At 42.2% G+C, this 24,231-nt stretch overlaps 2 pseudogenes; both read right to left on the bottom strand.

The window, feature by feature from the left end:
- Positions 1 to 24,231, bottom strand: part of LOC145406403 (hemicentin-2-like) — a 664,782-nt pseudogene that overhangs the window by 591,584 nt on the left and 48,967 nt on the right.
- On the bottom strand, positions 4,771 to 4,889 carry LOC145406493 (5S ribosomal RNA; annotated as a pseudogene).

Below are 24,231 nucleotides of genomic sequence, written 5' to 3'. Positions count from 1 at the left end.
AAATATGGCACCAAAGACAACGAGAAACATTTATCTCTAAGAGTATAGCAGGTGTTGTCTTCTGTAGCAGAAGTACAACTTTGTGTGTGTGTGTGTGTGTGTGTGTGTGTGTGTGTTAAAGAAACTTGCTGCTACCGCCAGCTGTACGTAGCATTCTTCACATTGGAAAAGCACTAAACTGCGGACGTAACTGGACATACATGGAGTGGGTAACATATTACAGTACATAAAATTATAGAATAGATATGAGATGCAAAACCATCTGTGAGATTAAAAGAACAGTTGAGTGAGGAAATCGATCTACGGGTGGCTCTGGATCATGGCTGTGAAATATTGGCGACCTAACGTGCTCGGGAAGGTCAAAGAAAACCCGGTGGGAAGGACGATCGGACGGAAACATGAGAACTGAAGCTCGCCAGAAAGTAGTTCCCTGTTTGCAGTAAATTCTGTGTTGCTTCGTGATAAGACAGAATATTGTAATTGTATGCATCATAAACCCTGGAATGTATAGTACGTGAGGAACAAAAGCTGAGTGTAAATGTGGCACAGCTTAACGTTATGGTGGTTTAAACTGGACCGATACTAGACGTTCTGGAAACCTGAGAGGCGCAGCTAATGACCGTGCTGTGGATTATAGTTATCTTCCAGGACTATATTGCACGTATGATAGGAGTGAAAAAAGGCTGTGATTGTACGCCTGTACAAAAATAAAGGTGAGCGAAGTGAATGCAAGAGTTATTGTGGCATAAGTTTATAAATACAGACAAGATTCGTAAAATCCATCCTAGACAATTTACCTACCAACAAAGCTCCAGGCCCAAATGGAATTCCTCCAATTGTTTTGAAAAAGTGTTCCCCTGAACTTGCCTCTGTCCTAGCCAAATTATTCAGACTATGCATACGTACTTCTTTATTCCCAAATTCATGGAGAGAAGCCAATATCCACCCAGTTCCGAAGAAAGGAAGTTCGTCTGACCCCCTCCAATTACAGACCAATAGCTGTCACATCTTCTCTTGGTAAGGTATTTGAAACTTTAATTAATAAGCATATTGTTAAACATCTTGAATCCAACAACTTAATTAGTGATAGACAATACGGTTTTCGCCACGAAAGATCCACCATTGACATACTCAATCTCTTAACTCATACCATCCATCAATCAATTGATCTTTTTGGAGAAACTCATGCAGTAGCTCTTGATATCTCTAAAGCTTTCGACAGAGTATGGCACTGTTCCCTGCTGTCCAAACTCCCTTGCTATGGACTAACGTCTTTTGTTCCTTTGATTTCTTCTGATCTTAGTGACAGGAAAATAAGAGTAAAAGTAGATGATGTATATTCGAATTTCCACTCAATTAACGCCGGCGTGCCGCAGGGATCAGTTCTGGCGCCAACCCTATTTCTGGTTCATATTAATGATCTCTTATCTGTCACTCACAACCCCGTTCACTCATATGCAGATGACTCAACACTACATAGTTCATTCACACTCAGACATCCATTTACAAAGTCTAAAATCTCTACCTCTCAACTCAGTACAGCCATCTCCATAAATCAAGATCTAGCTACAATCAGTGAATGGGGACAAAACAACCTTGTCTCTTTTAATGCTAGTAAAACTAAATATATACAGTTTACTAATAGACAGATATTGCCAGATTCGTACATTACCTTCAGTGCTACTAATATTCCCATCTCCAAAAGTATTGAAATTCTTGGTGTCTCACTTAACAGTGCCCTCAGCTGGACCTCTCATGTCAGATCACTTACTAAGGCCGCCTCAAAGAAACTTGGATTACTGTACAGAGTCCGTAACTTTTTCACCGATGAGCAGTTAGCTATAATTTATAAGTCATGTGCGCTCTCAGCTTGAATATTGCTCACCCTTGTGAAATGGTTGTGGAGAGGTTGCATTGAGACAACTGGACAAAATTCAGAATAAAGCTGTTAGAATCATTAACAACCCTGCCATTACATATAAACTACCTCCCCTGCAAGTAAGAAGGAATGTTGCCTCCCTTGCATTATTTTACAGATATTTTTTTGGCAAGTGCTCAGACGAGTTTGCGTCCATGGTGCCGCCTCTCCATGCCTTCCCTCGTGCTACACGGGCATCTGGTAGCGCTCATGACTGGAATGTCACTCACCCATATTGCAGAACGTCTGCCTATCAGAATTCTTTCATTCCTCGAACTGCATCTCTCTGGAACTCGCTTCCCCAGAGTTGTTTTCCTCCAAATTTCAACCCACAACTGTTCAAGTCTGTTACAGATATTTTATGAATGGAGGACACCAGTAGTCTGGTGTATGGATTATTTTTTTTTTTCCCATTTGTTTTTCCTTCCTCGATTCTGTTATTAAAAAAAAAAAAAAAAAATTGAGGGTGGTAGGGAAGGTACAGTATATGGAAGAATTATTGCAGAGAAAGTAAGAGAGATCTCAGAAGTCATAGTGAGTGATGAATAGGGTGGCTTTAAGAGTGGTAGAGGATGTGTGGATCAAATATATGCAGTGAGCCAGACAGCAGAGAAGGCTTGTGAGAAGGATCATAAGGTGTTTATGGCATTCATGGATCTGGAAAAGGCATACGACAAAGTGGACAGAGAGGGATTGTGGAAAGTTTTGCGCATGTACGGTGTAGATGGTAAGCTGCTAGGTGCCGTCAAGAGTTTTTATGATGGTAGTGAAGCATGTGTAAAGGTTAAAGGGCATCTTAGTGAATGGGTCACGATAGATGTGGGCATGCGACAAGGTTGTGTGATGTCCTCATAGTTGTTCAATATATATATGGATGGGGTTATGAGAGAAGCAAAAACACTAGTTATGGAGAAAGGGATGGAGTTGGTAATGAATGGTGATGGATGGAATATCTCAAATTTGTTGTATGCTGATGATGCAGTATTGCTTGCAAATACCGGACAAGAACTTGGTAGGCTAGTGCAGAGTTTTGTGGATGTCTGCGAGCGTCGTGCCTTGAAAGTAAATGTAGAAAGGAGTAAAGTCATGGTTATTGAGAGAAAAGGTTACTCCCAGTGCAATGTTACAGTGAATGGAGAGAGACTGGAATTGGTGAGAAAGTTCAAATACCTGGGTACAGTGATAGAAAAAGAAGAAAAGTGTGCAAAGAAGTTGAACGTAGAGTGACACAAGGAAGAAAGGTTGCTGGTGCAATGAAGGCCTTGATAAGAAACAGAGGTTTGAGTGTTGCAACTGCACGAGGCTTACATGAAGGAGTGTTAGTGCCAGCTTTAACATATGGATGTGAGACTATGGTGTGGCATGAAAATGAAAAGTCAAGAGTAAGAGCAGTGGAGATGGGACTGCTGTGGAGTACAAAGGGTGAATAGGATACGAAATAATGTGATTCGTGAAAGATGTGGAGTGAGGAAGTCGGTGGACACCAGAATCGAAGAGAGTGTACTGAGATGGTATGGTCATGTGGAGAGAATGGATAACAACAGAGTGATTAAAAAGGCATACCTAAGTGAATTTGAAGGGAGGAGGAGGCGAGGTACTCCAAGGAGAAAGTGGAGAGATATGGTGGATGAGTGTGTGAGGAAGAGAGGTTTGAATGACAGTGAGGCTAGGGAAATGACAAGAGATCTTGTTGGCTGGATGAATGTTGTGAGAAGTGCATGATCAAGGATTTGGCACCCTTTTTTAACGTGGCAGTGTCCGGATTGACTCAGTCGGACACGTTTATGTGAAGCTACAGAACGTGGTGAATCTTTTGGGCGTATCCGATAGAGCCAGGATTCCGGGGGCTCGAATGATGAGTGAATGGAAGCGTGGCCCATTGGATTGGGCAAATTTGGGTTGTCTAGACATTGCTACTCCTCACCCTGCCCTAGGGAGGGAAAGGAGGTCTGGATAATGATGATGATGATGATGATGACAGGATAGAAGTTACAGGAAGAGAAGGACACAGAGCAGGACTTAGAGCTACATATAGGATTTAGCTATAACTACTGTATGTGTCGTTCGTTTGGGAAATATAAATAAGTCACCTATTAGATGTTATTTAGTTTAGTCTAATTGTTTCAAGGTTGTTGTTTTTACTCTTATTTACTGCCCTGGGGTCACCTGAACGTGAACTTAATGAAGATTAGTGAACCGGATGGTGGAAGTAGTGGCCTCATCTAAACGTGAATCGGATGGACTGTAGTAGGTAGACCACTTCCATGGATGTGTTGTGGATATTATATTATACTGAAGGGAGGTATATGAAGTGAGGAAGTATGTTGCGGTGGGGAGGGCTACATTAATCTAAGGACATGATTGAATGTTCATGAGCTGCATTTGGTGCTGGGGCTGAAGCAGGGAAGGGTGGAGGTCACATTGTAATCTCACTAGGCGCATTCAAATCTCTCGGAGAAGGGCAATTTTTGTGGGATGAATGTTTGGCGGAGGTTCATGACAGATGCTGTCTTGTTAGAACTTTTGGTTGGTTATGATGGGCCTCTGGTTGTGAGGTTTAGAGTCGGGTAATGGAGTAGGAATGGTGGTGAGACATTGTAATTTTGGGAAATTTGTGCCAAGGTGGTGTGTATCTATGAGGAAAAAGTTAACAAAGAAGTGTAAAGTTTAACCCGTCACGTCCCGAGCTATTTCGCACCTCCGACACCCCCCAATCCCGAGGTTTCATTCATTCATTCATTGCCAGACGCCATATATCCCAAACGGGGTGGCCAAGGGCTTAGAGTTAATTGTTTTACAGGGAGGGGCACTAATCCTCCACCAACCTCTCTTGACACGTAGGGAGAACGTTATGCCAACAGCATCTGGTGTTCCCAGGCGGTCACCCATTCAAGTACTAACCAGACCCAACGTTGCTTAACTTCGCTGATCAGACGGGCAGTGGTGTACTCAACGTGGTATGGCCATTATTTTCGAAAAAAAAAAAAATTGGCTAAAACCTCCGCTTTTGGTGAGAATCATCGAAATTTCATAGAGAAATCACTCACCTGAGGTTTAAAATACTCGATCCAGGTAGCAGTACCTCCTTACCTGACTGGGTTTTCTAACAGGCTGGCACCAAAGAAAATGAGTTCTATGGGAGGGTAACTATTTCACACCACTCATAAACGGTATTTATTTATTAACTTGGTACGAATTTATATGTAGTACAAGAGTATATTGGTTTTCAAACAGTAATATAGGCATTATAAGCATTTTTTCACTCACTAACTCATCACCATACCTGACCTTCTTTGGCCACATTACCTGATCATCATTTCTGACTGTTTCTTCCTCTAATGCTATGTAAACTTTGTCCTCCACATTGTCATCAATTGGGGAATCACTCTGGCCCTGAATGTCTTTATTGGCCAGGTAACTGGTAACAGGTGAATTGCCGAGACAATGGCGTGCGGGGGGGGGGAAGGGGAAGGTTATGCGGTGTAAGACATTGTCCCTGCTTGGCATCTTGTATAGGAATAGAGGAAGGTGTCCCGTGTATACGTACGAAAAATCACGCCCGAAAATTGAAAATTATGCAAATTAGGGACCTTGCAATTCCACGATGTACCAGTAAATCATCAGGACTGGCAAATGCAAAATGTTGCAATGTACCCATAAGTCGACGGGACATCTCGGGTTAACCCATTTAATCCGAATGCATATTACTTCTTTTTCTACAGTATACTGTTTACCATAAGAGGGTTATGCTCCACTTTGGAGGGACCCATTGTACTGAAGGGTAAGATAAGTCCATATTTAACCTCTTTAACTTAAAAAGACTTTTGTATCGCAAGTTGCCTACAATCATCGGGAGAGCGGTGGCTGAACTGGTAGAGAGACAGCCTGCAGTCCTATTGGACCCAGCGTCAAATCCCGGCTGGAGCAGGGAACACTTTAAGGATCTGAATTTCGTAAAAGCAGACTTAAGTGATTTACCAAAAGATTTGCCAATATGTCGTAAAAATACCCCCACTAGTACACCACAGCCCTAGCATGTATTCAGTGTGGACGATGGGTGTTAGTACTGAAGTGGTGACATGAGGATGTGTAGGAGAATTACTGGGCCTTGGGATAGGCCGTGAAGCCTTTGCCCAGAGACGGACACATAAAAGAAAAAAAATTTCACAGACTGAAATGAATAAGTGCTCCATCGTAATGAAAGAATTAGATAAACTCGGAAAAACACACACACAAAATATGCTAACTCGGGTTGTCGGCAGGCTATGATAGGCCAAGCAGTTTGTGAACAGAAATAGCAGTCACGCCCATAAACAGTTTATTTGTGATGTGAAAGTATATCAGTACACCGTCAAAACCGTCAGCGGATATATAATGTCAGTTAGTATTTACGTTAGCTGGTATAACCATCAGAAAAATATGTTGTAATGGTTAATTATTTTCTTATGTGACCTAAATATAAATTACTTAGTCCATTACCCTGCTTCAGGACAGCTTAGGTCTTGACAATCTTTTCCGAGTCAGTCAGGTTAACTGAAGGATATTTAAGCCAATTCAGGTACTCTTATGTCCACCTTTATGTCAGTTTTGGAATGTTCAGGTTCTGCAGAACAATTCACATCCATTTCTGCTTAATTAATCTAGTCAGTTCAATGTGTACCGTTTAAGATGAGTTTTTTTTTTTTTCCCTATCAGACCACTTAATTACTTCGAGCCGACGATGTATTATTCATTTTATTCTTTCTACTGGCTGAATAATTCATTTAAGATAGGAAAGTCCTCGAGCAGTGATGGATTAAGTAAAGCTGTATCTAACTCATCCAATCTGAGAAGCCACTCCTAAGCTGAATAAAATCTTCTGGGGACAGTAATAAAATGATAAACAAGAAGGAGCTCTCAGAGAGTGCAACAATCGTGCACGCAAACTGGTCTAAGGGCCGAATATTTGACTGTGACCTTGACCTTCGACAGATTACTCTCAATATCCCATTGCTCCATTCTTTCCTAACCCTTAACCCTTCCACCAGCTTTGGTTCGAATTAAAATTAAATTTGTTTTAGTTGGCTTTGCCCAGTGGCCTTCACTGAATACTTGTGTCTTTTGATATATTAACAATAGTTCTTACACAAAGATAAATCTACGTCGGAAAAAAGCTATTTAAGTTCGCCTTGCCACGTAACCTTGACCTTTGACCTCCTCCTCTCAAAACCGTCTTGGGTGATCCTCAACTAAGCCACTGAGTTCATTTAAGTCAAATAAAAAAGGTATTAGTTATTATGTTAAAAAACAAACACACGAATGGAACTCTGACCTTGGCCAATATTGACCTTTGACTGATTAAAAAAAAAAAAAAAAAAAAAAACATTTTATTTCCTGATCGTTAAGCTTTGCACCTAGTATGATTCAAATAAGACCAAAGCTGCTTGAGTTAAACTGACCTTGCTCTGTGACCTTGGCAGTTGACCTTTCTCTGTGATTTTGATATTTATTTATTTATTTTTTAGTTAATCCTTTTGTTCTAGCTGTATCCTCAGTCTTTCATAATTTTTGGTCTAAATCGGACATCAGCTTTAAGTCGATCTTGCCCAGTTATTCTGACCCTAGATCTATTGTTCTAAAAACAATGCATACATCACTCCTTGTCTGACCGTATTCTTGCCGCGTGCAGGAGTGAAAAAGAAATGTATTATCGAAATGAAAAGGATAAGGTTCATTCAAATTCCTCATATCCAGTTCAGCTCAGTCACATTAATTGACGATAGTTCAGAGTGCATTTACAGCAAGGACGTAATAGACCCATGAAGGTACTCCAGTCCGTTGAGGTCTAGTTAGGACAGCCCAGGTCACTGCAGGGTCATCCAAAATCAGGTCCAGTGAGGTTCAGTAGTGCTACTTCAGGATTAGCAAGGATTCTCACTTTCAATTCTACTAGTCATGTCATTTCAGATTTTCCTGTCCTTTCGGGCACAGTGATACTAATTTAGTCATTAAGTTACATTACGTCCAACCGGGTTTATTTTGTTCCAGTCAGGTCCTTCACATCCAGTGCGCCTCAGGTATATCAATTCAAACCTATTCAAGTCATTCTAAGATCCAGAGAAGTCCAACCAGGCAAGCCAAGATTCAGTGAATATCGCATATACTCTGGCCTGATCACAAACATCTCTGACGCCTTTCATGTCGGTTGATAGCCAGGTGTGCTTGACTGGGGGGTCGATTTGGTTACTTACCAAGGAGATTCATTTCTGATTCATAACTACGGTTCATCAAATTTCATGCAACCACATTTTTTTTCAAGTTGTGGGATTGATCCAGTTCCGTCGGGTGAAAACAAACCTACTATCAAAGCAGCTGTGCCTCTCTGTGTGGGTGAACCTGCAGGTCTTCCTTATGATGGGTAGGTAGACTGTAGGTAGACTGTAGCACCAGTCGAGCAGGGCAGTACTCCCGAGGTGGATGGAAAGCTGATGACAGGGAGTGCTGGAGCTCCCGTTTCATCAGCCCTCAGGACTAGTTCCTGACCATCCCCCTTTGCTGAACTTTTTCAGTGTCTCAGTTACACAGAGAGTAGGCCAGCATGCTCTCCAGTACAAATTTCTCTATCTATCTTCACCAAACTACATGCACAGTACACACTACACTTCCTATTCAAAATTAACCAAAAATGGCGTTGATTCACCTTGCCTCGGAGTCCCCAGGGGGGGGGACCATAAATGCCCCCGCCATCTGCCCCTCTCCCGTTGACGACTCGAGGTGCCTGGAACCACTGTCTGACTCTCTTCTTCTTCATTTCTGCAACATTCGCGGCCTTTCATCTAACTTTCGCTCTGTTGAGCACCACCTCTCCTCCCTCTAAACCTCACCTTCTTTTCTAACGGAGACTCAGCTGTCTGAGGCAACTGACAGCAAACCCTTTTCTGTATCCTCCTACTTTCTCTATACTCATTTCAAAGCCAAAGGTGGCTGTTGTGTATACATACGCAACGACTTATCTTGCTCTCGTGTTCCTGAACTTGATTCTTCTGAATTCTCCACTCTCTGGCTTCGGCTTTCCTGTCATTCTCTGACTAAATATATCTGTGCTGTTTACTTATCCCTAATTCTACTGACTATCAAAAATTCTTCGACTATCTTACTTCTCGATGGAACACATTCTGTCCATTTCTCCTTTCTCTGAAATCTCCATTCTTGGAGATTTCAATGTTCCTACCACCTTTGGCTCTCCTCTCCTTTCACGGATCCACCTGGTGAACAAGCCTACATCTTTTCTATCCTTAATGACCTAGAGCAGCTTGTACAGCACCCTACCCGTATCCCTGACCGCCTTGGAGAGAGCTCCAACATACTTGACCTCTTCCTCACAACTAATCCTTCTGCTTACTCTGTTAATCTTTTCTCTCCGTTGGGCTCCTCCGATCACAACCTTATTACCTTAACCTGTCCTATTGCTCCAGTACGGCCTGCGGACCCTCCAGGGAAACGTCGTCTCTGGCATTTTGGAGCTGCGGACTGGGAGGCCCTCAGGCAGTACTTCTTTGATTTTCCCTGGAATGATTATTGCTTCCATGGCCGTGAGCCATCTGAGTGTGCCTTGCGCATTAGGGAGGTTATTCTCTCGGGCATGGAAGCATACATTCCTTTCTCATATCCTTTGACTAACGCAAGAAAGCCTTGGTTTAATCACGCTTGTTCTAATGCTGTCCGCAACAAGGAGAAGGCCTACAAAAGGTACCGGGAGCCAACCCACCCTGAATCACATAATCTTTACGTTTTCTGCCCGGAATCGTGCTAAGTCTGTTCTTCGCTCTACTAAAAATAATTTCATCCATACTAAATGCTCTCAACTCTCCAACTCGAATTCTTCTCGCTCCTTCTGGCACCTTGCCAAAAATCTTTCTAACAACTTTACCTCATCATCCTTCCCTCCTCTTTTCTACTCTGATGGTTCTGTAGCTATTTCTTCTACTGATAAAGCAGATCTCTTCGCACAGACTTTCTCCTCCAATTCCACCTTAGACGATTCCGGTGCTGTTCCTCCATCACTTCCCCCCTCTGACTTCCTCATGGCTGACATTAAAATTTCTTCAGTTGATGTATTTTCTGCCATTACTGGCCTCAGTACTAACAAGGCATATGGGCCTGATGGAGTCCCTCCTGTTGTTCTCAAAAACTGTGCTTCTGTGCTTACACCCTGCCTAGGCAAACTATTTCGCCTTTGTCTGTCAACTTGTACCTTTCCTTCTTGCTGGAAGTTTGCTCTCATTCAGCCAGTCCCAAAGAAGGGTGACCATTCCCAACCCTCCAACTATCGTCCAATTGCTTTAACGTCCTGTATTTCAAAAGTTTTCGAGTCAATTCTTAATAAAAAAATTTTAAGGCATCTTTCCTATCACAACCTTCTTTCTGATCGTCAGTATGGGTTCCGTCAGGGACGCTCCACTGGCGATCTTCTCTACCTTTCAGACTCCTGGTCATCCTCCTTTCGGGACTTTGGCGAAAGCTTTGCCATTGCACTTGACATCTCAAAGGCTTTCGATCGAGTCTGGCATAAATCTTTAATTTCCAAGCTGCCCTCCTACGGTTTCTATCCTTCTATCTGTGCCTTCATCGCTAGCTTCCTTTCTGGTCGTTCTATAGCTGCTGTCGTAGACGGCCATCGTTCTTCTCCTAGATCTATCAACAGTGGTGTTCCTCAGGGCTCTGTCCTATCACCAACTCTCTTCCTTTTATTCATCAATGATCTTCTAAGCTGGCATCTAACCCTATCCACTCATACGCTGATGACTCCACCCTTCATCTTTCCATTCGGTTCCATAACGCCCATCTCAGCAGTTGCTTCAAGAAACAAGGGATGAGGCTATGGCACACCTAATGTCTGACTTGGCTCATATCTCTGACTGGGGTAAAAATAATATGGTTGTCTTTAATGCATCTAAGACTCAGTTCTTACACCTATCAACCCGACAAAATCTTCCACAGGTATACCCACTAATGTTTAATAATATTCAGATTAATCCTGCATCATCCTTCAACATGCTTGGGGTTTCATTTACTCAGGACTTGTCTTGGAGAGATCATATTACATCTCTTGTAAAATCTGCTTCCAAGAGATTGGGTGTGCTAAGCCGACTCCGCTCTTTCTTTACCCCTGCACAATTGTTGACTCTATACAGGGGTTTTATCCGCCCCTGTGTGGAGTACAACTCTCATGTGTGGGGAGGCTCCCCACATACAGCTCTTCTCAATAGGGTGGAGTCAAAGGCTTTTCGTCTCATTAACTCTCCTCCTCTTACTGACTCCCTTCAACCTCTGTCTCTTCGCCGCACTGTTGCATCTTTATCTCTTTTCTATCGCTACTTTAATGGTCACTGCTCCTCTGAACTGTCTGCTTGCATTCCTCCACCTCTGACAGGCGCGTAGCACCCCTCTCGCAGCAAACTCTCATCCCTTTTCTGTCCAACTCTCTAATGCAAGAGTTAACCGTTACTCCCAGTCTTTCATTTATGCAACAGGTCAGCTCTGGAACTGTCTCCCTCTGTCTGTATTTCCTGCTGCCTATGATCTCCAGTCTTTCAAACGTAGTGTGTCCAGGCATCTCAAAATGATCGGATCTTGAATTTGGCTCTCTATTGTATTTTGTTTTTCTCTTGGAGGGAACTGTTACTGCGGGCTCATGGCCTTTGGTTCCTTCTTCCTCGCATAAAAAAAAAAAAAAAAAAAAAAAAAAAAAAAAGGTTGGTTGGGGGATGGGTGGAAGCAAGAGTGGGGTAGGCAAGGGGGTGGGTGGGTGGTTTAGGTAGGTTGTTGGGTGGGTGAACAAGTGGGGGAGGAGAGGGCGGCAGAGTGGGTGGGTGGGGAAGGCGGAGCGGGTAAAGTGGATTGGGTGGATGGACCCAGGAGATGGTGTGGGTGGGTGGGCACGAGGAGTGGTTGGGTGTGTGAGGTGGGAAGGAAAGTGGACACAGGAGGGTGGTGTGCAGGTCGGTTGTGCAGTTGGGATGGTTGGGCGGGTGGACAGGCAAGGTGGACGGTGTGGGTGGTTGAGGTGGGCGGAGTGGGTGTGTGGAGAGTGTGATGAATGGATGGGTCAGCCAAAGTGGGTGTGTGGATTAGGCGGTAAATCATATAATGCTGGTGAGTAATGTGGCAAGGCCGGAGGAGTACATCACCCTGTGAAGATTAGCGTTATGTTAGGGTGGTGCTGCCACTTATTTCTGTCAGAATATCGGTGTGTGTGTGTGTGTGTGTGTGTGTGTGTGTGTGTGTGTGTGTGTGTCAGGAGTAAACATGACAATCTGGGGTGTTGGTGAGTGGTGCATTGAGGTGCAGGTAATACATCCTATGACAGGAGTGTTGTAGGTTAGGCTAGTCAGTATGGATGCAAGAAAATGTTTGATTTGAAGTTTTTTAAAAACAAAACACAAGACAGATGAAGAGGAAAGTAAGCACGTATCGTGCTTATATGTTCGATGTCTTTCGGAACAGTAAAATACGATTTAATGTGTAATGTTGAAAAAAAAAATGTACATTTCGGTTTTAGTTGCGAGATACATGAAGCCCCTGTGACAGTTTCCGAGGTTAATTATTGACCCTAGCAGAAAAAGAATAGAAAAATGGCACAGGATAAAGAACGTAGTTGGAGGAGCTGGGAGATGCGGTCTGGTGAAACTTCCGGCACAAGTGTTGCATTTTGGGAAAGTTGGGTGGGTGGCTGGGGAGCAGAGGGTGGAGGGTTACAGCTCCATAATTTTCTAAAGTTTCTTAGGATGTAAAAAAAAAAAAATGTAATTTTTCTTTTATCAAAATTTACCTGCTTTTTCAGTTATAACCTCTTTAGAATGTGCGCAGCGTAATTGGGGATGGCTAATATGTGATTTCGATACTTGTAATGATAAACTTACTGTAGTTTCAATGTACGTATAGCACTCTAACTGTCTCATTAAGATTACTTACAAATTATATCAGTTGTAAATTCAGATGACAGAGTCATCTACTGGATTTTATTTTTTTTAAACATACCTCAGCGTTGAGTTTTTGTATGTTAATAAAGATTAGTTCATAAATACAGTCATATAACCAACAAATGGATGCTTGCTGGTCTAGGAGGTTTAGGTGCTCCAACTAGATGGGGCCCATAACAGTAGGGATGAACTACAAATTAACCACGACCGCAGACAAAAACCTAATAATTGATTCCATAGTGCCAAATGTAAATAGAATCTTTTCGATCTTAAAGGGCAAACGTTTCAAGGTTAAAGTCAGGCCAAACGAGGGTAGGGTATAAAGTTAAGAGTTTTATCCACAGCTGAGGCAAAGTCACAAGTTTGAGGGACTCGGCTCCCACCATATTCTGGTCAGTGAACCTATCTATCTACTGCCAGACTCCCCAGTCCCGTAAGGGGTGGCTACAAACAAATCGCCTCCATGTCGCCCTGTCTCCCGCCATTTCACTGCCCTGCTCCAAGCTCACACCCCCCTCTCTCATATACCTCTCCACTCCATCCTTCCATCTTATCCTTGGCCTTCCCCTCCCTCTCTCCCCCTCCACCTCACTCACACACTCTCCTCGTCAGTCTCTCACTCTCCATCCTCTCCACACGCCCAAACTACCTCAGTGTGTTTCTCCTAACGCTTCCTATCACATCCACATCCATACCGCAATGCTCCCTCACATCCTCATTTGTCAGTCTATCTCTCCATGTTACTCCACAGGCTCCTTCCAAATAACTCATTTCCTCTGCTCTCACTCTTGATTTGTGTCCTTCCAAGAACGTCCAAGCTTCACTTCCATACGTTAGAATTGGTATCACAATACTGTCATGTAATAACTTTTTCACTTCCATGCTCACTTCCCTGTTTCTTATCACTGCCTTCAAGGAACCAGCAACCTTTCTTCCTTGTTGCACCCTTTCAAGCGCTTCACCCTCCAAACTTCCATCCTTACTCATTACATTACCCAAGTACTTAAACGTACTCACATTTTCCATTTCCTCATCACCCAACCTCAATGTACATTCACTAACTTCACCTCTCTCGAAGACCATAACTTTACTGTTCCTTACATTCACCTTTAGATTCCGTTTCTTACACAGTCTCCCAAACTCATCCACCAAGCCTTGCAGCTTCCCATCGTCTTCACTTAACAACACAGTATAATCAGCATACAACAATACAAGGAGTTTCCAAACACTGCCGTCTCTCATTAAGGCCACTCCAACACTGTCCTACATTATATCTCTTTTATAATCCAATCCATATACAGACTGAACAACCATGGAGACAAGACACATTCCTGTTCAACCCAACCTTCAAATAGAAAAACTCACTCAGTTCACTCTCCACACGCACTGCAGCCTTAGCACCCTCATACACACTCTTCACAGCATTCAACAACTTCCCATACATTCTTAATACTTTCCACAATCCTTGTCTATCCAACCTGTCATATGCTTTCTCCTAATCCATGAAGGACGCATACAACTTATTTCCCTTCTCGAGAAACTTTTCCACTAGAGATCTAAGAATGAATATCTGATCTACACAACCTCTTCCCTTCCTAAAGCCTTCCTGTTCTTCTCCAACTAATTTCTCTGTTGCATTGAGGTAGTTGGACAAAATTCAAAATAAAGCCATTAGATTAATCAATAATCCTGCCATAACACAGAACCTTCCTCCATTACCAGTACGTAGAGATGTTGCTTTTTAAACATTATTTTATCAACATTTTCACCGTAAGTGCTCTAACGAAGTGGCTTCAATTGTTTCTGCCCTTCACATTTTCTCCCGAAATACTCGGGCAGCTGGGAGCGCCTTTGAACTCACACTCTTTCCCCTGCAATGCAGAACCTCTGCTTATCAAAATTCAATTATCCCCAGAACTACTACTCTCTGGAATTCACTTCCTGGGTGTTGCTTCCCACATACATTTAATCCACTTGAATTTAATTCCAATTGTTATAAGTATTTTATGAATGGAGGATGCCGTTAGGCACATGTACTTACTTATTTTTTCTTTTGTTTTTCCTTCCTCCATTCATTATCAACAACAACAAAAAAAGTCAATAAGTATCCTACCGCATACTTTTCCTACTACACTAAGAAGACAAATGCCCCTATGATTACCACACACTTCTTTTTCCCCTTTCCCTTTGAATAAGGGAATAATTATACGTGACTTCCAATCCTCCGGGACTCTACCTTCCTCCCGGGCCAGTCTGCACATCTTCCACATCCATTCTACTACTATCTCTCCCCCATGCTTCAGCATTTCACCACACACTCCATCGACTCCTGGGGCTTTCCCCAGTTTGACTTTCTTCATTGCTTCCACGACTTCCATCCTACTGATTTTTTCCTGTCTTTTCACCTCCCTCCTTCTCCCAGCCATTCCCCAGCCACTTATACTCGCATTACTTTCATTCTCTATGCTCAACATTTCATTGAAGTGTTCTCTCCATCTGCTCACTTTTCTCCCTTCTCAACTAGTAATCTACCATTTATATCTTTCACTCCCCTATTAACTTCACTGCCACCCTTTCTTACTTTCCTCACCTCTTTCCAGAATATTTTCTTACATTCCCTCCACTTGACACTGAAATTCCTTCCAAATTTCTCATCCACTCTCTTTCTTACTCTCTCTTACTAATCTTCTCACATTTCTCTTTCTTTCTACATATAACTCTCTCTTCCGTCTCTCAACTTCTTCCACGCCCCTATTTCTCATCAATTCATAATATGCTTTTTTCTTTTGTGCCACAGCCTGTCTCACCTCATCATTCCGCCATGCTGTTCCTTGCACCCCATTTCGTCTTCTCCTCACCCTACACACCACCTCACATGCTGCACATATTTCTTCTGTGAATATCTTGCACACACCTTCCACTTCCCCCATCTGCTCCATTTCATATTTACCCAATCGTTCCACCACTTCTCTCTTATATTCTGTCTTTTTCTCATCCTCTTGTAACCTTTCCACTCTCCTTCTTCCTCCCGTCCTTCCCTTCTTCTATTTCTCCATTTTACTTGTACCTTGGTGGTGGTCAGCAAGTCCACTCCCCCAACCTCTATATGCTCTTGCTTCCATTACACATCTTCGCATCCTTTCATCCACACACACATAATCAGTTACTGCCTTCCTTTCATTCAGTTCACCATCCACCCTTCTCATCACTCGTCATATATACCTGTGGATCATTTTGTGCCTGAAGTGGGTATTGGTTATCACCAACCCCCTCCCGGCATAAATGTCCACTAAAGCACTCCCATTCTCATCTACCTCAGCAGGCACACCCCACTCACCAACTACTCCAGCCACCTTCACATTCCCTACTTTACCGTTCAAATCACCACTGAGAAACACTCTCTCATTCCTTTTAAACTTTTCCATGCACACTTCCACGTTTGTCCAGAACTTTTCTCTCACTCTGCTTGTGCGATCTTGTGTTGGCGCGTACAAGCACACAATAGCCCACATTTGTAATCCAGCTTTTAGTCTTGCCCACACACAAAATATATATATATATATATATATATATATATATATATATATATATATATATGTACGTACACAGTGTGCATAGATAGATAAATAAATTGATAGCCAAATAGATCTTACCAATGGCTGAGATGAATCGAGATGAAAGAGGATTAGGTTCTTCAATGTACGTTGTGAACAGCTCCGAATCTCACTTCCCCCCCCCCCCACCTCACGGTGGATGACTTTACCTCGTTATGATTTTTTTCACGAATTATTTGCATTTAAGTCCAAGGGAAGACGAGAATTTAATGCTAATGTGATCCCACATTACGTGGCCCAGAAGAGATTGAAGGCCTGAGGGCAATATGTATCGCATAATACGTTCGCCGTGGTAGCAATGCCCATCCTCTCTCGTTTGTTTGCCTTCTGGTCCTGCTGTCCCTAATCCTGAATTTTTATTGAATTGCTTTTTACACTTTTTTGGGTTCTTTTTTCACATAATTATTTATTAAGTGACAAATAATTTATTAATCTTTTAATAGTATAGAAGGTAACAATTATAAGTAAGTGTATATGTATATTTACCTTTCTACCTATCAGTTTATCTATCTATCTACCTACCGGTATCTATCGATATATATATATATATATATATATATATATATATATATATATATATATATATTGTTTATTTTAAATAAAAAAATCATATAATGTTTATTTTAAATAAAAAAATCAGCATTCTTGATGTACATTGGCAACAATGAGAAGCATCACTGATATTAAGCTCTATTGTACTGAGGGTAAATATCTATGGCTATTTACTTTACTGTATACTTGCAGCCACCCAAGCAACCCCGGCCACCAGCATTTGGAGGAGGGGAAGGGGATCATCCATTTAGGGATTCATCATATTTTCCTTCTGCTTCTACTGCATTGAAATTGTCACTCTCCACACTCAGCATCTGCAGCTGTGCATTACTTGGAAACAGAACTGCACATACGTATACATGCAGTCATGGCGCGTTTGACATTTGTACTCTACAGATAAAGGCAGCTGCATGCTTGATGGCAAGTCTGCTTTCTTCACAAAACGCGTAGTCACTGCCCTACCCCCAGTGATAGAGAGTCTTTTGGTGGGTTTCTTATACTCTGGTACATACGTAGTTTCTCAGATTAAGTGAGCTAAGAAACTGAGAAGAAGAAGATTGGCAGAACTTAGTGTTTTCTCTACTTTTTTATCTACCATTACTAGCATGTGCATAGCTCAGTTGAGTCAATTTTTGCAAACAAACACAAAATTGCATGGCGAATATGAATACCAACTCAAACTTCGCTAATCGCCTTTATTAACTGTGATTTTGACTTGCTGTTATTGCCGTTTCCTGCTCATCCCTACTAAATGGCACTATAGTGCTGCTAATATCTAATTAAGACAATTGTAATGAAATCAGTCTCATTGTATGACAGAGACCGTCGTGACTGATGAAACGTAGGGTTCATCATTATAATTATATTAGTATTATAATATCCTACTCGTATAATTGCCAGGCCTCACTGACTTGTCCTTATGACTCCCGTCTTAAATTTGAAATAAAATGCATGATTATTTCCTCTAGCAACATATCCCTGCTTTATTTTCCGACTTGAGCCCGGTTTCCAGGTCGTCTTGAGCTGTGGTGTAACATATCGTCAAGTAATGTTTCTTGAGATAGATCCGAGTAAGTTTTCAATTCAGAATAAACACAGTCTCAAGTTCGTCCTAAGTCTCGTCTTAGCATTTGTGAATTCGCTCCTCGAATTTGCCATCTATCAGACTTAGCAGAATATATATATTGTGTGTGGGCAAGACTAAAAGCTGGATTACAAATGTGGGCTATTGTGTGCGTGTATGCGGCAACACAAGATCGCGCAAGCAGAGTGAGAGAAAAGTTCTGGACAAATGTGGAAGTGTGCATGGAAAAGTTTAAAAGGAAAGAGAGTGTTTTTAAAGTGGTGATTTGAACGGTAAAGTAGGGAATGTGAAGGTGGCTGGAGTAGTTGGTGAGTGGGGTGTGCCTGCTGAGGTAGATGAGAATGGGAGTGCTTTAGTGGACATTTGTGCCGGGAGGGGGTTGGTGATAACCAATACCCACTTCAGGCACAAAATGATCCACGGGTATACATGATGAGTGATGAGAAGGGTGGATGGTGAACTGAATGAAAGGAAGGCAGTGACTGATTATGTGTGTGTGGATGAAAGGATGCAAAGATGTGTAATGGATGCAGGAGCATATATATATATATATATATATATATATATATTGTTACATAGCCTATGATTTCATTATCCTTTGTGTAATTTTAACGCACAGTTGCTGCATGTTTGATCACGAGCGTGTTCTGCCTCAGTCCCCCCCTTCTACCGTTATAGTAGAGTAAGTCGTTCTCTCTGTTATTCAGAGCGGGATTTTCAGCTTTTTGTCCCCATGGCTTCATTTGCGCGTCCTTCTTACAAGTTATATCAAGCTCTCCTGGCCCCTATATAATGAGCTCAGTCTCTGCATCATTGCCACTTAGATCTACTCCTCATTTTGTTCGCATCTCTGTCCTCCCCTGTACAGATATTATTATTGTGAGTGCTCAAGAAATCTCCAAACATCTAGCAGCTGTATGTAATTTGAGTATAAGTGTTATTGCATTTTTTCTTGTACTGTGTAGCATAAGGTTAATTCTTAGGCCTAGTGAGGTTTTTGATTAATGTTGGGTTTTATGTCAGTCATTTTTTGATAATAGTTTGTATCTGTAATAATTTATCTGGCATTCACTGAGTATTATCTGGTATCTCATTTTATCAGGGCTGACTTAGATAAATTTACTCTTGCTAATTTCGTGTTAATAGAGGCTATTGCAGTTAATCATATATTTAACCTGTTTTTTGCCATTACATTATCCTTATGAGTCCTGAATGTTTCGTTGTTAGTTTGAGCATTAAACTTTAACTTGTAATTTTACCTAACTCTTTTGTTTTGAACCTGGAACTTTACGGGACAGTAGTGACTCTTAGTATTCTCACTTAAAGTGTACATTATCTTTCTCTGTTCCGTAACATAAATTTGGCGACCTCATATCAGGATATTCAGGATATTATCATAAGGATATTGCTTGATATTTTGCGACTGTTACTTATTCATGATGTCTACTATTACTACACTTGATGAAGCCAATGATTTTTTGTCAAATGTGCAAACAGTGTGTGATATAGAAAACAGAACAAAGAATGAACTTAAGCTTGTTGCTCAACAATTGGGAATTGCTGTTCGCTCTCATCATTCTAAAGATCAAATTGTTGACATGATTAATGAAAGCTTGTTTAATGTAACTCCTCCAAATGAACAAACGCAGATTGAATTAGCTAAGTTACAGCTAGCCCTGTAGGAGGCAAAAGCTAAGGAGGCTGAATTTCAGACAAATGCTCGTATCCAAGAGGCACAGGTACAGGCTCAGGCACAAATTGAAATTGCTAGGATTCAGGCAGACCATGAGTATCGCATGAAACAAGGTGGAACTGGATCATCTAGCTCTGATGATTTTGATGTGGCTAAAAATGTTAAACTTGTCCCTCCTTTTAATGAATCTGATTTAACAAAGTATTTTCAGTTGTTTGAGAGGGTAGCTACAGGTTTTAATTGGCCCAAACAGAATTGGCCAGTACTCCTTCAAACTGTTCTCACCGGTAAAGCTCAAGTAACTTATGCATCTTTGCCTCAGGATCAATCTGATAATTATGATGTAGTTAAGAGCTTGATTCTTAAGGCCTATGAGCTTGTTCCTGAAGCCTATAGAGTAAAATTTAGGACAACTTACAAGCAAGATAAGCAATCCCATGTTGAGTATGCAAAAATCAAAGAAGATCTGTTAGATCAGTGGTTAAATTCTAAGAATGTGGATTCTGATTTTGACAAATTTAAGCAGATGATTTTGCTGGAGGACTTCAAAAGGTGTATTTATAAAGATGTAAGCCTATATCTTGATGAGAAAAGAATAGATAATTTGTCTGATGCTGCAGTTTTAGCTGATGAGTATGTTCTCACTCACAAGAGATATTCTAGAGAAAAAGGGAAAGCTCAGAGTAAGTACGTTGCCTCTACTCAGAGTACAGGTAACAGGAAAGAGAATAAGGATGATGTTTCTCAGGAAGTAAATACCAGCTTCACCTCTAGATGAATACTGCCACCGTATTCCCTGCGTGTCGTAAAAGGCGACTAAAAGGGGCGGGGTGAGGGGACTAGGGACCCCCTCCTCTGTTTTGTAGTTCCTAAAAAGAGACAGGCCAGAGAAAGGGATGGGGGATGGAGTTATCCCCGTACCCTGAAGATTGGGTCTATGAATGTGCGTGGATGTAGTACGATTGAGGCTAAAAGGGAGGAGATTGGGAGAATGTTTGTGAGAAGAAAGTTGGATGTGTTAGCTTTGAGTGAAACGAAGATGAAAGGGAAGGGGGAATCTATGTTTGGAAGTGTGAATGGAAGATTGTCAGGTGTTGATAGAGGAAGGGCAAGAGAAGGTGTGGCCTTGTTAGTGAGTCCGGAAGTTCAGCAATGTGTGATTGAATGGAAGGAGGTGTCATCGAGACTGATGTGGGTGTAAGCGAAATTTGAACGTGAGTTGTGGGTGTTTGTGAGTGCATATGGGCCTGGTAGTGAAAGGGATGAACAAGAGAGGGAGTCTTTCTGGAATGATGTTGATGAGTGTCTGCAGAGTTTTGAAGCGAATGTGAATGTGGTAATGATGGGAGATCTGAATGCTAGAGTGGGAAATGTAGCAGTTGAAGGTGTAGTTGGTATGCATGGTGTGCCTGGAAGAAATGAAAATGGGGAACGAATGATAGCGATGTGTGTTGAGCGAGAGATGGTGATTGGGAATACGCTGTTTGAGAAGAAAGATATTTATAAGTATACATGGGTGAGACAGGAGGGTGGAAGGGTTGTTGATAGAGCCTTGATGGACTATGTGGTTGTGTCTAGGAATGTAATAGGAAGATTGTTGGATGTGAGAGTTCTGAGAGGGGAGGGTGGAGGTATGTCTGACCACTACCTGGTGGAGGGAAAGTTAAGAGTAGGTAAGAGATGGATGAGAGCTAGGAGGGTTAGGTGTGGCAGGGAGGTTTTGAAAGTGAGTGAGTTGGATAAAAGAGAGAAAAAGATAGAGTATCAGGAGAAATTGAAAGATGAGTGGAACGCAGTGAAAGATCGGGAAAATGGCAACGTGGAGGAGGAATGGCAGTTGTTTAAGAGTGCTGTGGTGGGGCATGCAGAAGAGGTGTGTGGTGTGAGACGTGTGGGTGGTGGTGTAAGAAAAGGAAGTGAATGGTGGTGCGAGGAAGTAAGTATGGCTGTGGCTGAGAAGAGACGTGCATATGAAGTGTGGCTGCAGAGGAAGGATGAGATGTCATATGAAAGGTATAAGGAGAAGAGGAATAGAGCGAGAAGGGCTGTGCGTGATGCTAAAGTGGCAGCAGATGAGAGGTGGGGTAGGCGGCTGACAGAGAATTTTCAGCAGAATAAGAAAATGTTTTGGAAGGAGGTGAAAAGGGTGCGAAAGGGAGAGTCTGGGAAGGAAGAACGAGTAAAATCAGAGGATGGAAGGATGTTAATTGAGATGGATGCAGTAAGGAAGAGATGGGCAGAGTATTTTGAAAGATTGTTAAATGTAGAGGAGGAAAGGGTGGCTGAGATTGTGGCGGATGGAAGGGTGCAAGGAATAAATGTGTTGGGAGAGTTGAATGATTCTTTGATCACGAAGGAGGAAGTGGAGAAGGCAGTAAAGGAGATGAAAACAGGGAAACCTGCAGGTATGGATGGGTGTGCTGTGGAATGCCTGAAGGGTGGTGGAGTGACTATTGTTGACTGGTTAGTAAGATTGTTGAATGTGTGCTTTGAGAAAGGTATGGTGCCAATTGACTGGGCAAGTGCTTGTGTGGTCCCGTTGTATAAAGGCAAGGGTGTTAAGTATGAATGTACTAGCTTTAGGGGTATAAGTCTATTGAGTGTTGTAGGTAAGGTGTATGGTAGAGTGTTAATTATGAGAGTTAGAGAGGGTACAGAGGGAGTGATTAGTGATGACCAGTGTGGCTTTAGGAGAGGGAGGGGATACGTTGATCAGGTATTTGCTGTGAGACAAGTGTGTGAAAAGTATTTAGCGAAAGGCAAGGATGTGTTTTGGGCATTTATGGATTTAGAGAAAGCGTATGATAGAATTGATAGGGAGACTTTGTGGACTATTTTAAGATTGTATGGACTTGATGGTAGGTTACTAAAAGGGGTGAAAAGTTTTTATGTAAATAGTAGAGCATGTGTAAGAGTGGGAAATGCTGTGAGTGATTGGTTTCCCGTGAGAGTGGGGCTGCGACAGGGATGTGTGATGTTGCCTTGGTTGTTTAATATTTACATGGATGGTGTTGTAAGGGAGGTGAATGCAAGAGTTTTAGGTGGTCTGAGTCTGGTAAATGTTGATGGAGGAGAGTGGAATCTGAAGCAGCTGCTGTTTGCAGATGATACTGCACTGGTGACTGATTCAGAGGAGAGATTGAGACAGTTGGTAGAGGAGTTGGGAAGGGTGTGTGAAAGGAGGAAATTGAAAGTAAATGAGAATAAGAGCAAAGTGATGAAGTGTACGAGGTTGGTAGATGGTAGGGGGATGAATATAGTTTTGAATGGTGAGTTGCTTGAGGAGGTAGATTGTTTTAAATATCTAGGGTCACATGTTGCTGTGGATGGAAGAATAGATGCAGAGGTGAAGTTTAGAATAAATGAAGTAGGAAAGGTGCTGGGAGGAATGAAAAAAGTGTTTAAATGTCGTTCGCTTAGAATGGATGTAAAGAGAAGCCTGTATGAGGGTGTTGTGGTACCGACTGCATTATATGGGGCTGAAACATGGAATATGGGTGTAGCAGAGAGGAAAAGTTTGAATGTAATGGAGATGAGATGTCTGAGGAGTATGTGTGGAGTGACGCGTATGGATCGGGTGCGAATGATGAAGTGCGAAGGAGAACTGAAGTTGTTCGGGAGATGGCTGGCAGAGTTGAGCAGAGGGTGTTGCAATGGTTTGGGCATATGGAGAGAATGGATAATGAGCGATTGGTGAAAAAGATAACTAGATCTGATGTGAGAGGTGTAAGGCTGAGAGGAAGACCACGAATAGAATGGATGGACAGTGTGAAGAGAGCGCTGGATGCGAGAGGGATGTCTGTTGAGGAAGGAAGAGTGGCTGTGCATGACAGAAATAAATGGAGAGAAATTGTGAATGAATAAGTGATGACGCAGCCCTGAGGGGATATTCTCCCGCATTTGGTCTGATCAGCTAGTCAGGTCAGGTGCGGGTAAGGGGATGGGTCTGTTATGATGTGGCAGGGGTAAACCAGTTCTGCTGTCGGGCCCTGCTGCGGATGTCACTGATTGCATTGCCCAGTTGACCCTTGTGCGGTGTGGTGCGGTGAGGATCTGTCCGTTCTCCCCTTTGGGGCTAAGATGCGAATGAATGTGTTTGAATGGATGAGTAAATGGAGAGTGAGTCGTCCTGTCTCGGCTACCTCCCTTTCCTTGGGGGAAGCAGCCTAGGTATATAGATAGATAGATAGACCTCTAGATTTCAGAAAAGTAAATGTACTTATTGTAGTAAGCTTGGTCATACTACGGAGAGATGTTTCAGGAGACAGCGTGATGTGAACAAAAAGGAGTCTTTAAATATTCAGTCAATTGGTCTAGTGTCCACTCTTGAGAGTTCCCAGAGTTCTTTAACTGAGTTAACTGAACCTGCTTTGAGGGGTAACTTAAATTCTCATGATGGAGCTCCTCTT

This window comes from Coenobita brevimanus, chromosome 70 (genome assembly GCF_032717465.1).
Source record: "Coenobita brevimanus isolate Jiangsu-jjx chromosome 70, ASM3271746v2, whole genome shotgun sequence".
NCBI classification, from domain to species: domain Eukaryota; kingdom Metazoa; phylum Arthropoda; class Malacostraca; order Decapoda; family Coenobitidae; genus Coenobita; species Coenobita brevimanus.
The sequence above is the reverse complement of the archived record's forward strand: the minus strand, read 5'-3'. Positions and strand labels throughout refer to the sequence as shown.